The sequence below is a fragment of the Polypterus senegalus genome, chromosome 10 (assembly GCF_016835505.1).
Source record: "Polypterus senegalus isolate Bchr_013 chromosome 10, ASM1683550v1, whole genome shotgun sequence".
In the NCBI taxonomy this organism is placed as follows: domain Eukaryota; kingdom Metazoa; phylum Chordata; class Cladistia; order Polypteriformes; family Polypteridae; genus Polypterus; species Polypterus senegalus.
The window spans coordinates 75,363,764-75,376,169 of NC_053163.1; the positions used below are offsets into that span (position 1 = coordinate 75,363,764).

A 12,406-nucleotide genomic window follows, 5' to 3' on the forward strand; every position below is an offset into this window, starting at 1 on the left:
ATTACATTAAAAGCATGCCAGATATGATCATTAACATTTTAACCTGAAATTCACAAACATCAGAAAAAATATAATAAAAAAAATCACATGCCAAAAATTTGTGACATCAGCTGATTAATGACATTACCTTACACATACTTAACCATACAAAAAGGATTTTAATAAACGTAAAGAAATTTCTTAATCTTTTTTATGACTATCATGCTGACGTATATGGATTAATTAGTGCTACGTACACCTCTTATGAAAGATTTGAAATAGGGACATTCTTAGCAATATGATTAGTCGAACAAATGAGCTTATTAAGCATGGAGGAATATTTTGGATATAATTAAATAATTATGCAAATTAAAAAATGCATTATGAAATGTAACAATAAATAATAACAAATAATGAAATTTGCTATGAAATATGTTTCTGCAGCTTATTTATTTAATGTACTTAATTACTTCATTTACTTGTTTCACTGACACAGCATGCAATATGAAATATGCCTTAAAAAGAAAACTGTAATTTTCATTCATTAGGTTGACAGGGTGGGCTCTAACAAGTACTGTTGTGTGATTGGTTAATTGTTAGTAGCATGGAGAAATGCCCATTTACACAATGCCCAAAGTTGTGACTGTGCGCATCCGTGGCAGATATGAGAGTAAGAAAAAGTTGCCCAGAATCTCTCTGCAAAACAGTTACTTTCATTCAAGAAGCCTTGAATTCATTATCAGAGTCCATATCTGAAGTATTCTCTGTAAATGAGGCCTTTAATGGCTGAAGATTTATGTAAACTACACTGATAATTAATCAATCAAAAAACAGTACTCACTAGAGCCCACCCTCTTAACTTTGACAGATGAAAATGACCGTTTTCATTTTAAAGTGTATTTCATGCTGCGTGCTGTGTCACTGAAATTAAGAAATTATTAAATAAGTACATAAATAAGCAACAACAAACATATTTCATGACACATGTAGTTATTTATTTAATTTTGTCCAAAATATTCCTCCATAATTAAGGGGATGTATGGTCTCGTTTCATTTGTCAAACACCTTGTGAGTCACTTCCACAGGAGTGGATCAGCATGTACTGTAGGTATAGATCAAAATAAAAGATGTAGCCATCAGAGTCTCTTACCAAAGAGGGCCTAAGAAGTATACTTGATGAAAATCTATATGCTTCTTGTCTTTGTGGTGACAAGCTCAGGAAAAATCATGAAGCAACTGTCTAGACGACTGGTGAAGGCTGGATTCCTCTTTACTCCGTCCCTGGAGCACAATCTAAGAGTCGTTACCACACTTTGTTTCCCTGCTTTCCTTCCGTCAACAGTATGTGTGCTTTGTCCCGTTTTTATTCAACTTTACAATCCCAGTATTCAAATTGCCAATACCATATACTAAAATTAAATAAATTTAAAAAAACACATTATGTTCTTATTACTTCAGATAAATTGAATAGTTTATTAGTGGTCTCAGATTGTTCAAGTTTTGTCACTCAGATTCTTCCTGTTAGCTACAATAGCTTGAGAGTGGTCCCTAACCAGAATTTATTAGGCTTCCCTTTAACAACAGCAAATGAGCTGACAGAAAATAGACATAGAACAACAGCTCTCTATTGAGATGGTAGCTATTGTGAGTTAAAGATATTTATATAAAAGGAAAACTTGAAGGATTTGGGATGCTGAAATGAAAGCAGTAGCGGTGCCTTTTACAATCATAAGAGTACCTAACATATGTAGAGACAGGTCAAATTGGTTTTTCTTGCTTTTTTTTTGCATTCTTCTTTGCTTTCTCTCTCTTTATCAGTTTAGCATTTAACTGGTTTTAGAATATATGTGTTTGCCTTTGAAATAATGTGATATGTCTTTATTTGTGTTCAAAGAATGACAATCAGTGTTGAATTATTTTAGTTTACATTGTATTTTAGAGTATGCCTGATGAAGTTGTAGTTCAACAGTAGCATAAAAAGTTCAATTTGCTTTCATCTGTAAAGATTAGCTCATATGTCTAACTACCACCTACAATGCATACACTTTCTGCATTATTACTGGACAGAGAGGTATAAGGCCTCAATAAACCCATATATGGGGTCATGTGGGAAACAGCCTATTGTATTTGTCAACCTTTAAGACAACCTTTTCCTTTCAAGTTACTTTATGCGTGCTGCTGTTGGGATGAGCAGGTCTGGGTCAAACAAAGCCAGTCATAAAATAACCTCTTTTGACCTTTATTCAATTCTATTTATGTAAAAAATACAATGAATACAACAAGAACTAGGAAAAATATTTCCTTGGAGTATCTAGTTATTGAGATACCCAATAATCCTTAAAATTAACATAATGACTGTTTTCCTGTGTAGTCCACTGTGATATGTCCAGATACCACTTCTAAATACTTTTCATCCTAGAAAAATCATGTAATAATCAATGTAAACTGTGTTTAGAGAATGCAATAAATACAATTGGTTAAGTTTACCTTAAAAGTTTTATTATTTCAGTTTTACATTGCTTATTGCTTCCATTTGAAAAAGAGAGCAATTTTGAGGACACACACCTAACAGAACCTGCCATGAATGCAATCAAGCACTATCTGTGTAAGAGAAGCTGTCTGGTCTTGATCAGGTCAGGCGTGCCAGCAGGAGTGCAATCACAGGACATATAATTCTGAGCTATTAGAAAGCTCAATTTCCACAGGCTCAGCAGGAAAAAAGTATGACCAGAAGACATAATCCAAAACTGTTACATGGCATTAAAAGATAAAAATCTGTATTTTCCGAAATTGCTCTCTCCAATAGTAGGCTTCAATGAAGCAAAATCTTTTGTTCAGTTTTATCAACAAGAACAGATATCACATGTGCTTAGAAGAACTTGAGGATATAAACAATAAAGGAAAGCCTAAAAGTAAACTATAGAATTAAGAATGGGATCGGCTGAAGTGATTCCCGTATGTGAAGGCAAAGATTTAGTTATAGCCCTTAATTTGTTCTTAATAATCATTTCATTGTGATTTTGACATAATTGTCTCATGTTATAATATAATGTGTTTACAGGAAACATTCATTATGGACATTATCACAATAAAATAAACACAATTACGTTTTTGGGTCAAAATGCTACTGTACTGGTACATGATGTTCAGTGGGTTAGGTCCAAAATGTATGTATTGTAATTTACATCATGAAGACATTTGTCAAAAACTAATATCAAGTGAAAATAGGCAATAAACTAACAAATATAATCTTAAATCAATGCCTCAAAAATTGTTAGAGAAATCAGTTAGTAGCAAGCTAAGTCAATACAAACAAAGGAACAAGAGTAACTTGTCAATATAGGCAACGCTAAAGAAAAGAGATTATTCCATTTGCATATATATATCATGATCAGATGAAGGCTCTCATGGCCTGATGGTCATGTAAGCAATAGGTTTTACAAATATTATATTTGCTGCAAAGAAAGTATTTGGTATGTTTATGCTTAGTGAGGGGCCAAATTCATCTATCATTCTTCTATCCATCCATCCCAAATCTCCTTCATCTACTTCAGAAACACAGGGGACATTCTACCCTGGCATTATCAGGCACAAGACAGAATGCCAGTCCATAAACAAAACACCTCTTTTGGTCACCCTTAAACCTGGTAAGAATATCTTTGGGAAGGAAAACAAAATACCCAAGGGAGGTGAACAAATGCAAGCATGGTAAGAATTTCACACAGACCTTCTAAGATTTAGTCTCTAACCACTCCATCACACTGTTGCTCTAAAAGTGCAAATAAAAAAATACCATATTACAGGTAACATCTGGCAAATACGACTTGTACAGTATTATGATTGTGTATTTAAATTAAATCGATTTTAATTCAACATATAATTCATCTTTCCAAAAAAAGTGGGAAAGTGAAACCTGAAAGTCATCTCCTCCTGAATACTCACTCTATCACCAATATAGTGCTCTGCTGAAAAAACAAGCATTACAGCATCAACCACAGTGTAAGCAGTGGCACTTGTTCATGTCAGAGATTAAAAAGATGTACGCAACACATGTCAGCAATGTTGGTCTCATCATAGATGATTTTAATATTCAATTGATCTGACTGAGTAAACCTTTGGTTAAAGACCAGTCTGCAAAAGGCCAAACACATGAGCATGGGCATACATTGTTTTATCATTTTTTATCTGTCTGTATCACTGAAATTGGTGATGCTTGTCTTTCTGATCATATAACTGTTCTAACTGAGGCTTTATTATCTTGCCAAACAGTCAGCATGGGTAATGAGAACTGCTGCTCTCACATAATAAACTCCACCACTACTAGCAACTTCTACACGGTTTTTACGGATGCCATACATTTCCCTCCACCTTAGCTGACCACTGATAATCTAGTCACTGTGATTAATGATACTCATATATTTTAGACTCTGTTGCTCCGTTTAAAGTCAAGCACTCAAAACCTAAACCTGAGCCATGGTTGAATGATGCCACTCATACCCTGAGGCTGGAATGTAGGCGAGCAGAGTGGAAGTGGAAGAAAGACAAGCTTTAGATGTCCTTTGATATTTCAAAGGACAGTTCGTCTAATTATCAGAAATCTATAAAATCTGCTAAGATAAAGTATTTTTCAGATATTATCCCAAACAATTGTTATAGTCCTAGAGTTTTATTTAACACTTTAAACATAATTCTTCACCTTTCTGTTCCTATATGGCCTGACATAACACAGTCTGCAAGGATTTTCTCCATTTTTTGTTCATAAAATTGGTACCATTAGATCCCACATTACACCCTTTTTTGATGACCCATCTATCCCTCCTATGTGTATGGCCGTTCTTCCATCAGCTCATATCTCTCCCTTTTTGGCAGAAGTAATTAGTCACCTTAAACTCACAACTTGTCCACTAGATATTGTTCCCACTTTTCTTCTTAAATATGTTTTTGAAGTGGTTGGGCCTAGCATTTTGAACAGTATAAACAGACATCTTTAGACTGGTTCACTCCCAGCCTTTTTTTTTTTTAACCACAGCCTTTACTTAAAAAACAAATCTGTCCTTTACAGACTTGTCAAAATTCAGACCCATCACCAAGTGGCCCTTTCTTTCTAAAATTGTGCAGCATCAAACTTTTATAATTAAAATAGCATTTTTCTTCTTTTTGGTCTCGTCCGATGCGAGAGATGGACGTCTGAAGTGGAGCTCCGCTAGCAGTGGTGCTATTTTTCATATTATTTGCTTATTATTCTGAGATATCCTGTATTTATTCAACCCGAGAGGGACCGCTACAGTATATGTAAACATGGCCAACAAGAAGGGGGGTCCGAAAGAATCGAAGACTAAAGCTACATCCAAGCTGCGATCAGCAAGCCCTAGTTCGAGATACGGCCTCTCAGAGACAGACCTGGATCAGATGGGCAAAAGTACAGACTCCTCGGGACCACGGTCCGCTACATCGTCGCCAGCTGAGAGCGAAAAGGGGAGCGAAGGTGCGATCGTGAGTGCAGATGTGGATAGCTCGCCGATTGGAGAGGATTACCTGAAACTGGAAAAGGCCGGGAGGTCCGCGGCTTCAGTTACGCAATTACGCGGGACTGGAGCAGCGGGACACCGCTTCAGCAGAGTCTGCTGCTTCATCTACGGCACAAGAAGGCACATTTGAGCTATCTGAACTGAAAGTGTTGCTCGCTGAGCTCAGGCAAGATATAAAGAAAAGCGAAGGCTAATGAGAAAGCAACGGCAAAGGCACTTGAGAGACTGAAACAGGAATTAAAACAGGAAATCCAACAGGCAAATGAAAGGCTGCGACAGGAATTCCAACAGGCAAATGAAAGGCTGCGTCAAGAGGTACAACTTGAACTTCGACAGGTGCTGGGTAAAATTGAAGAGCGCATTGAGAAAAACTCGGTTAAACTGAGCACGCTTGCTGATCGATTGGAGCATCTTAGTGAGACATTCACGAATCGGATCGAAATAGCCGAACATCTAGCTGCCAGTGCCGAGGAAAGAGCAGTAAATGTCAGTTCGGAATGTAAAAAACTCGGAGAAAAACTTGGAGACAGACTGGCTGCTTTAGAAGATGGGAATAGAAGGTATAATGTCAGAATTGAAGGCCTGCCGGAGAATCGAGAAAGTTTAAACCCGGTGAAATTCGCAACTGAACTTTTTTCTAAAATAATCGGGGGCGACTTTAAAGCAGAATCTGAGATAGCAGCGCTTACGCGACGCTGATCAAACACCGTCAGACCCGACCAAGATCTTTTATAGTTCGTTTTGAATGATTATCATTTAAGTTAGAGGTGATGGAACTCCTCAGGAAAAAAAAGGAAGATATTATATATGAAGATTGCCACATTCGCGTCTTCCCTGACTTCTCTCCAGCAACAGCTATTAAAGCGCCGCCTTCTATAATATTAAACAGCTGCTACGGCAAGCCAATGTCAAATACGGCCTCCTGTATCCGCAAAACTGAAAGTGGAATGGCAGGGTCATTTCTATGTTTTCGCTAGCAAGGAGGAGGCAGAAAATGAATTAAGAAAGCTGATCCCGGGACTATTCTGATACATAATTGTGAGTCATGGCGGTAAATGATAAAGCTAGGATTAATAATCTACTGTCTGATCTATTTGTTTTTTAAAATACGGGTTTTTTATCAGCATATATTCTCATATTCTTATATTATTATTACTTACTTATTACTTATCATTACTTAGTATTACTAGGGCTAAATGTTTATGTTTTATTGTGCTTAATTACGTTTTCCTCCTCTTTTTTCTTTTCTAATTATTTCATGTGTACCCTAAATGAGACTGTTCAATATCATACCCTTGGTTTGCTGTTATTGCTATTACTGCATTAAGACTTGTTATGCTTGTTTTGGACACATCTTTAACACCATCACCTGGGTTTATTATCTGGGGATATCATCTTAATGCACTAAAATTGATGAAGATTATATGTATATATGTATGTATATGTATATATATGTAAAGACCGAGGAGACAGTATATATATAGGTATATAAACAAACAGTTCATATATATATATATATATATATATATATATATATATATATATTTAAGTGCAAAATTCATCCCCCTTTCGGGCGGACCTAACCGAGAGGTCGTGAATACGAGAGAGGGCATCGGCATTGGCCTGAAGGGTGCCCGCCGATAAGTGACAGTGAACTTATACGGCTGTAAGTCCAGGAACCACCTGGTGACCCGCGGATTCGACTCTTTGTGTAGGGACATCCACTGAAGTGCAGCGTGATCAGTCACCAGAGCGTCGCGACCCAGCAGGTAGTAACGGAGGTGGGTCACTGCCCACTTAATGGCCAAGGCCTCCCTCTCCACTGCCGCGTGCGGGTCCCGGTCCATCAGTTTCCGCTAAGGTACATCACAGGGTGCTCGACACCATCGACGCTTTGGCTCAGCACGGCACCCAGGCCTGTGTCCGCGCCGGTCTGGAGAATAAACGGAGCCCAAAATCGGGCGTCCGAACACAGGTGCCGACGTTAGGGCCTTCTTTAGGTCACTGAACGCTGTTCTGCTTTGTCGGTCCACACCACGTATAGGGAGCGCCTTTTGTCAGGTCAGTCAAGGGTGCTGCTCTTCGAGAAACGAGGAACAAACCGGCGGTAGTTTTTTTTTTCTTTTTCCTCTTTTAAAGACTATATTGGTAACAGATATCTCTATCTTTTAACCTTAAAGCGCCACTGCATGGGGGCTTGATGTGCTTTGGATGCCGTGCTCTGTCTCTGGGTATGTCAGAGGACTGGGACTGCATGAAGTGGGTTTTAGCCTCACCTGGGGAGGCAAAAGGGAGGGTGGGGGTTAAGGGGAAGATGCTGTTTTAACCACTGTTGCGGTAAGACAAACGGCGAGCAACAATGGTAATGTTGCTGCCGGAATCAAACAAAGCCACCACGGCGTGCCCATTTAGCAACACCACTCCCGTGATTCGACTCGCCAAGGGATGCGGCGGGTACAATACCTCTCCGATGATGTCCAGCTGCAGTCCATAGGCTCCGGGCGTGTGATGGGGCAGTTTGGCAGCAGGTGGCCGGTCTCGCCACACTTGAAACAGCGCGGCGGACCCGGCTCTCTCTGGCTCTGGCTGGCGCTTGCAGCAGCGCCGAGGGGCTCGGGGTGGCCGCCCGTCCCTGCCGGTTCCCGCGAGCAGGCTTTTCTGACCCCCCAAGTCGGAGGACCGCCAACTGACGCTCCAGGACGCCGAGGAGGCCCGACATGTTCTGATAGGCGTGTCCCCGGACCTGCTGGGCGAGGGAACTGGGCATTGCATTGACCAGGCCTTCACAGGCCACCCGCCGACCACTTTCCGCCCGCCGGGCTCTCTGGCCGTAGCCAGCGCCCATCTTGCCCCAGAAAGAGAGCAGGCTTGATCTATATCTAATCTATCATCTCAATCTTTATAATTATAACTATCAACGTAATAATAAGCTGCATGGCAACAACTCTTGGGGGAATAGGAAATTAAGACCTAAACTATTTCACTTCCAGTTAAGACTATAATATGACACCAAAAACTCAGAATCAGTGTCTCCATGATGGGACAGTTAACTCGTAAGCTGGAATGTTAAAGGCCTGAATCACGAATTAAAGAGAAAGAAAGTACTTTCTCACCTAACAGGTCTAAATGCTAAAATAGTATTTTTACAGGAAACCCACTTACTAAGTAAGGATCAGTTCCGCTGCAAAAGACTGGACTGGCCAAATGTTCCATTCTAGTTTTACAAAGAAAACTAGAGGGGTGGGAATTCTCATACATAGAACAGTACCATTTGTAGCATCAGATGTAGTATTGGATCCTGAAGGGAGATATGTGATGGTCATGGGAGACTTATCTAACTGTAAAATGATTTTGATAAATGTTTATGCACCTAATGTTGATGATAAGGAATTTATACAAAATTTATTTGCATCCATTCCCAATCTGAACACTCATAAACTTATAATGGCTGGGGACTTTAATTGTGTTCTAAATCCACTTTTAGATAAGACTTCCTCCACAGGGGAACGCAACTAACACCGCAAAGATAATTACAAAGTTTATAACTGATCACAACTTATCAGATCCCTGGAGGTTTTAAACCCAAATTCAAGAACATATTCTTTCTACTCACCAGTACATCATTGCTACTCAAGGATTGATTACTTCTTTATAGATAATAACTTCTTGCCTAAGATTAAATCTTGTAAATACGATGCTATTGTTATTTCAGACCATGCTCCGATGATCTTGGAGCTGAAATTACTAAGCCCCATACACTCACCCCCAGATGGCGCCTCAATCCGCTTCTATTAGCTGACGAGAATTGTACTGAATTTATATCCAAACAAATTGAATTCTTTCTAGAGACAAATACATCCCCTGAGATCTCTGCAGGAATACTCTGGGAAACTCTTAAGGCCTTCTTAAGAGGACAGATTATCTCATATCTTTCCCACAGAAATAAATCCGAAGCGAAGAAAGTAGCAGAGATAAAAAGCGAAATTACTAAAATAGATGAAGAACATGCCAGACTACCAAGCGAGACTCTACATAAGAGGAGGCAGGCTCTACATTCAGAATTAAACCTCTTGACAACTAAAGAAACCGAACAACTAATTTACAAATCCAGACATCATTATTATGAACATGGAGAGAAAGCTAATAAGCTTTTAGCGCAACAAATTCACAAGCAAGATGTGCAACGCAATCTCGTAATTACTAACACTAACGGAGATAAAATCATCGAACACAAAAATATAATGTACACTTTTAGAGACTACTATAAATCCCTATATACTACTGAGTTTAAAGAAGACAATATACAATCTAATGCATTTCTGGATAAATTACAGATACCACAAATTGACGCTATTAGTGTGGAGGAGCTCGATAAACCTCTGTCATTATCAGAATTACTGGATGCTATAAAGTCACTCCAAGGTGGAAAAGCAGCAGGCCCTGATGGCTACCCTGCAGAGTTTTACAAGAAATTCTCCGCTCAGCTAGCTCCCCTCCTATTAGCAACATTTACAGAAGCCAGAGATAACCAATCTCTTCCACAAACCTTTCGCCAAGCACTAATCACTGTCTTCCAAAACAAAATAAGGACTTATTACAATGTGCATCATACAGACCAATTTCACTTCTGAATAACGACGTTAAAATACTCTCTAAAATCATAGCTAGAAGGATGGAGAAAGTGCTCCCTCAGTAATATCACAAGACCAAACTGGATTTATTAGGGGCCGACACTTATCTTCAAATCTTCGACGCCTGTTTAATGTAATATACTCACCAACTAAATCAAACACCCCAGAAATATTATTATCATTGGATGCAGAAAAAGCATTCGACATGATTGAATGGAAATACCTTTTACTATTTTGGAGAAGTTTGGGTTTGGCCCAACATTTGTGCATGGATTAAATTACTGTATACTAACCCAGAAGCTTCAGTTTGCATCAATAACATTTGCTCAGACTACTTTAAACTAGAACGTGGCACAAGACAAGGATGCCCTTTGTCACCACTGCTGTTTGAAATTGCCATTGAACCACTGGCAATACATTGTCGAAATACTGATCAGATAAAGGGGATTAGCAGAGAAGGACTGGAACAGAAAATCTCATTATATGCAGATGACATGGTACTGTATATATCGGACCCAGAAAATTCTGTGCCTGCAGTCTTAGCAGCACTCACAGAATTTCAAAAGCTCTCTGGTCTCAGAATTAATCTGAATAAAAGTGTACTCTTTCCGTGAATTCGCAAGCATATAATATTAGATTAGACACCCTTCCTTTTATCATTGCAGAACAGTTTAAATACCTCGGGGTAAACATCACAAGTAAACATAAAGCTCTTTATCAACAAAATTTCGTCGTCTGCATGGAAAAAATTAAACAAGACTTGCATAGATGGTCAACCCTTCATCTCACACTAGCTGGAAGAATTAACACTGTTAAGATGAATATTCTTCCTAAGCTCCTTTTTTTATTTCAAAACATACCAATATACATTAATAAATCGTTCTTTAAGCAATTAGATTCAACAATAACCTCATTTATTTGGAATTCTAAACATCCACGCATCAAAAGAGCGACCCTACAAAGACAAAAGGCAGAAGGCGGCATGGCTCTACCTAACTTCCAGTTTTATTACTGGGGCAAATATACAGTCGATAAGAACCTGGACACAAATAGAAGAACATACACAGGCATGGACCGCAATAGAAGTAAAATCCTGCAGTACTTCTTTGTATTCCTTGCTTTGTGCTCCAATAAACACACGCTATCGGCAATACACTAATAACCCAATTGTGCTCCACTCACTTAGAATCTGGAACCAATGTAGAAAGCATTTTAAGACGGAGAAGCTTCTTTCTGTGGCACCCTGCAAAAGAACCACCTCTTTCAACCCTCACAAACATATGCAGTTTTAATATCTGGAAAAATTTGGAATTAACTTGCTTAGAGATCTTTATATAGACAACGTCTTTGCATCCTATGAACAATTACATTCCAAATTTAACATTCCAGCTACAAATTTCTTTCACTATCTTCAAATCAGGAACTTTGTTAAACAGAACCTTCCAGATTTTCCTCATCTTGCACCCTCATCCACGCTGGAAAAATTATTGCTCAATTTCAAGGAGTTAGACTCCATCTCTACAATATATAAAATCCTTTTACAATCCCTTCCTTTCAAAGATCCAAGAGGACACTGGGAAAATGACCTCTCAATTAATATATCAGAAAAGGAGTGGAAAGTAGCAATGCAGAGAATTCACTCAAGCTCCATATGTGCAAAGCATACAATTATACAACTCAAAATTATATATCGAGCACATCTGTCTCGACTAAAACTCTCCAAAATGTTTCCAGGGCATGATCCAACCTGTGAACGCTGCAAAAGCCCCAGCCTCACTAGGTCACATGTTCTGGGCCTGCTCCAAATTAACATTATTCTGGACAAAAATTTTTAATTACCTCTCAGACAGTCTTGGACTCACAATCCCTCCTAACCCATTAACAGCTGTGTTTGGGGTTCTTCCAGAGGGTCTTAAAGTGGAGAAAGACAAACAAATTGTGATTGCATTCACTACACTGTTGGCACGCAGACTTATTCTGATAAACTGGAAGAACCCAAACTCTCCTCTTTTAAGTCAGTGGGAAACTGATGTGTTATATTATTTAAAATTGGAAAAATCAAATACTCAGTTAGAGGATCTGTGCAGACTTTTTTCAAAACATGGCAGGATCTAATCAGTAATATTTTGAAATGATTTTATAAAGCACAGAGAATTTGTTGATTTAGGTATTTTTAAAAGCCTTAAATTTTACACCGTTTGGCTTGCTCTCTCTCTCAAGGGTGGGGATCGATCTGTTCTTAGCATAATTTTTTTTTGTAAAACTTGA

General features: G+C 38.7%; 1 protein-coding gene across 5 annotated transcripts in view; it reads right to left on the minus strand.

Annotated features, from left to right (window-relative positions):
- The window catches only part of enox2 (ecto-NOX disulfide-thiol exchanger 2), a 918,217-nt gene that overhangs the window by 804,714 nt on the left and 101,097 nt on the right, over nt 1-12,406 (minus strand). The gene's annotated exons all lie outside the window — the stretch shown is intronic.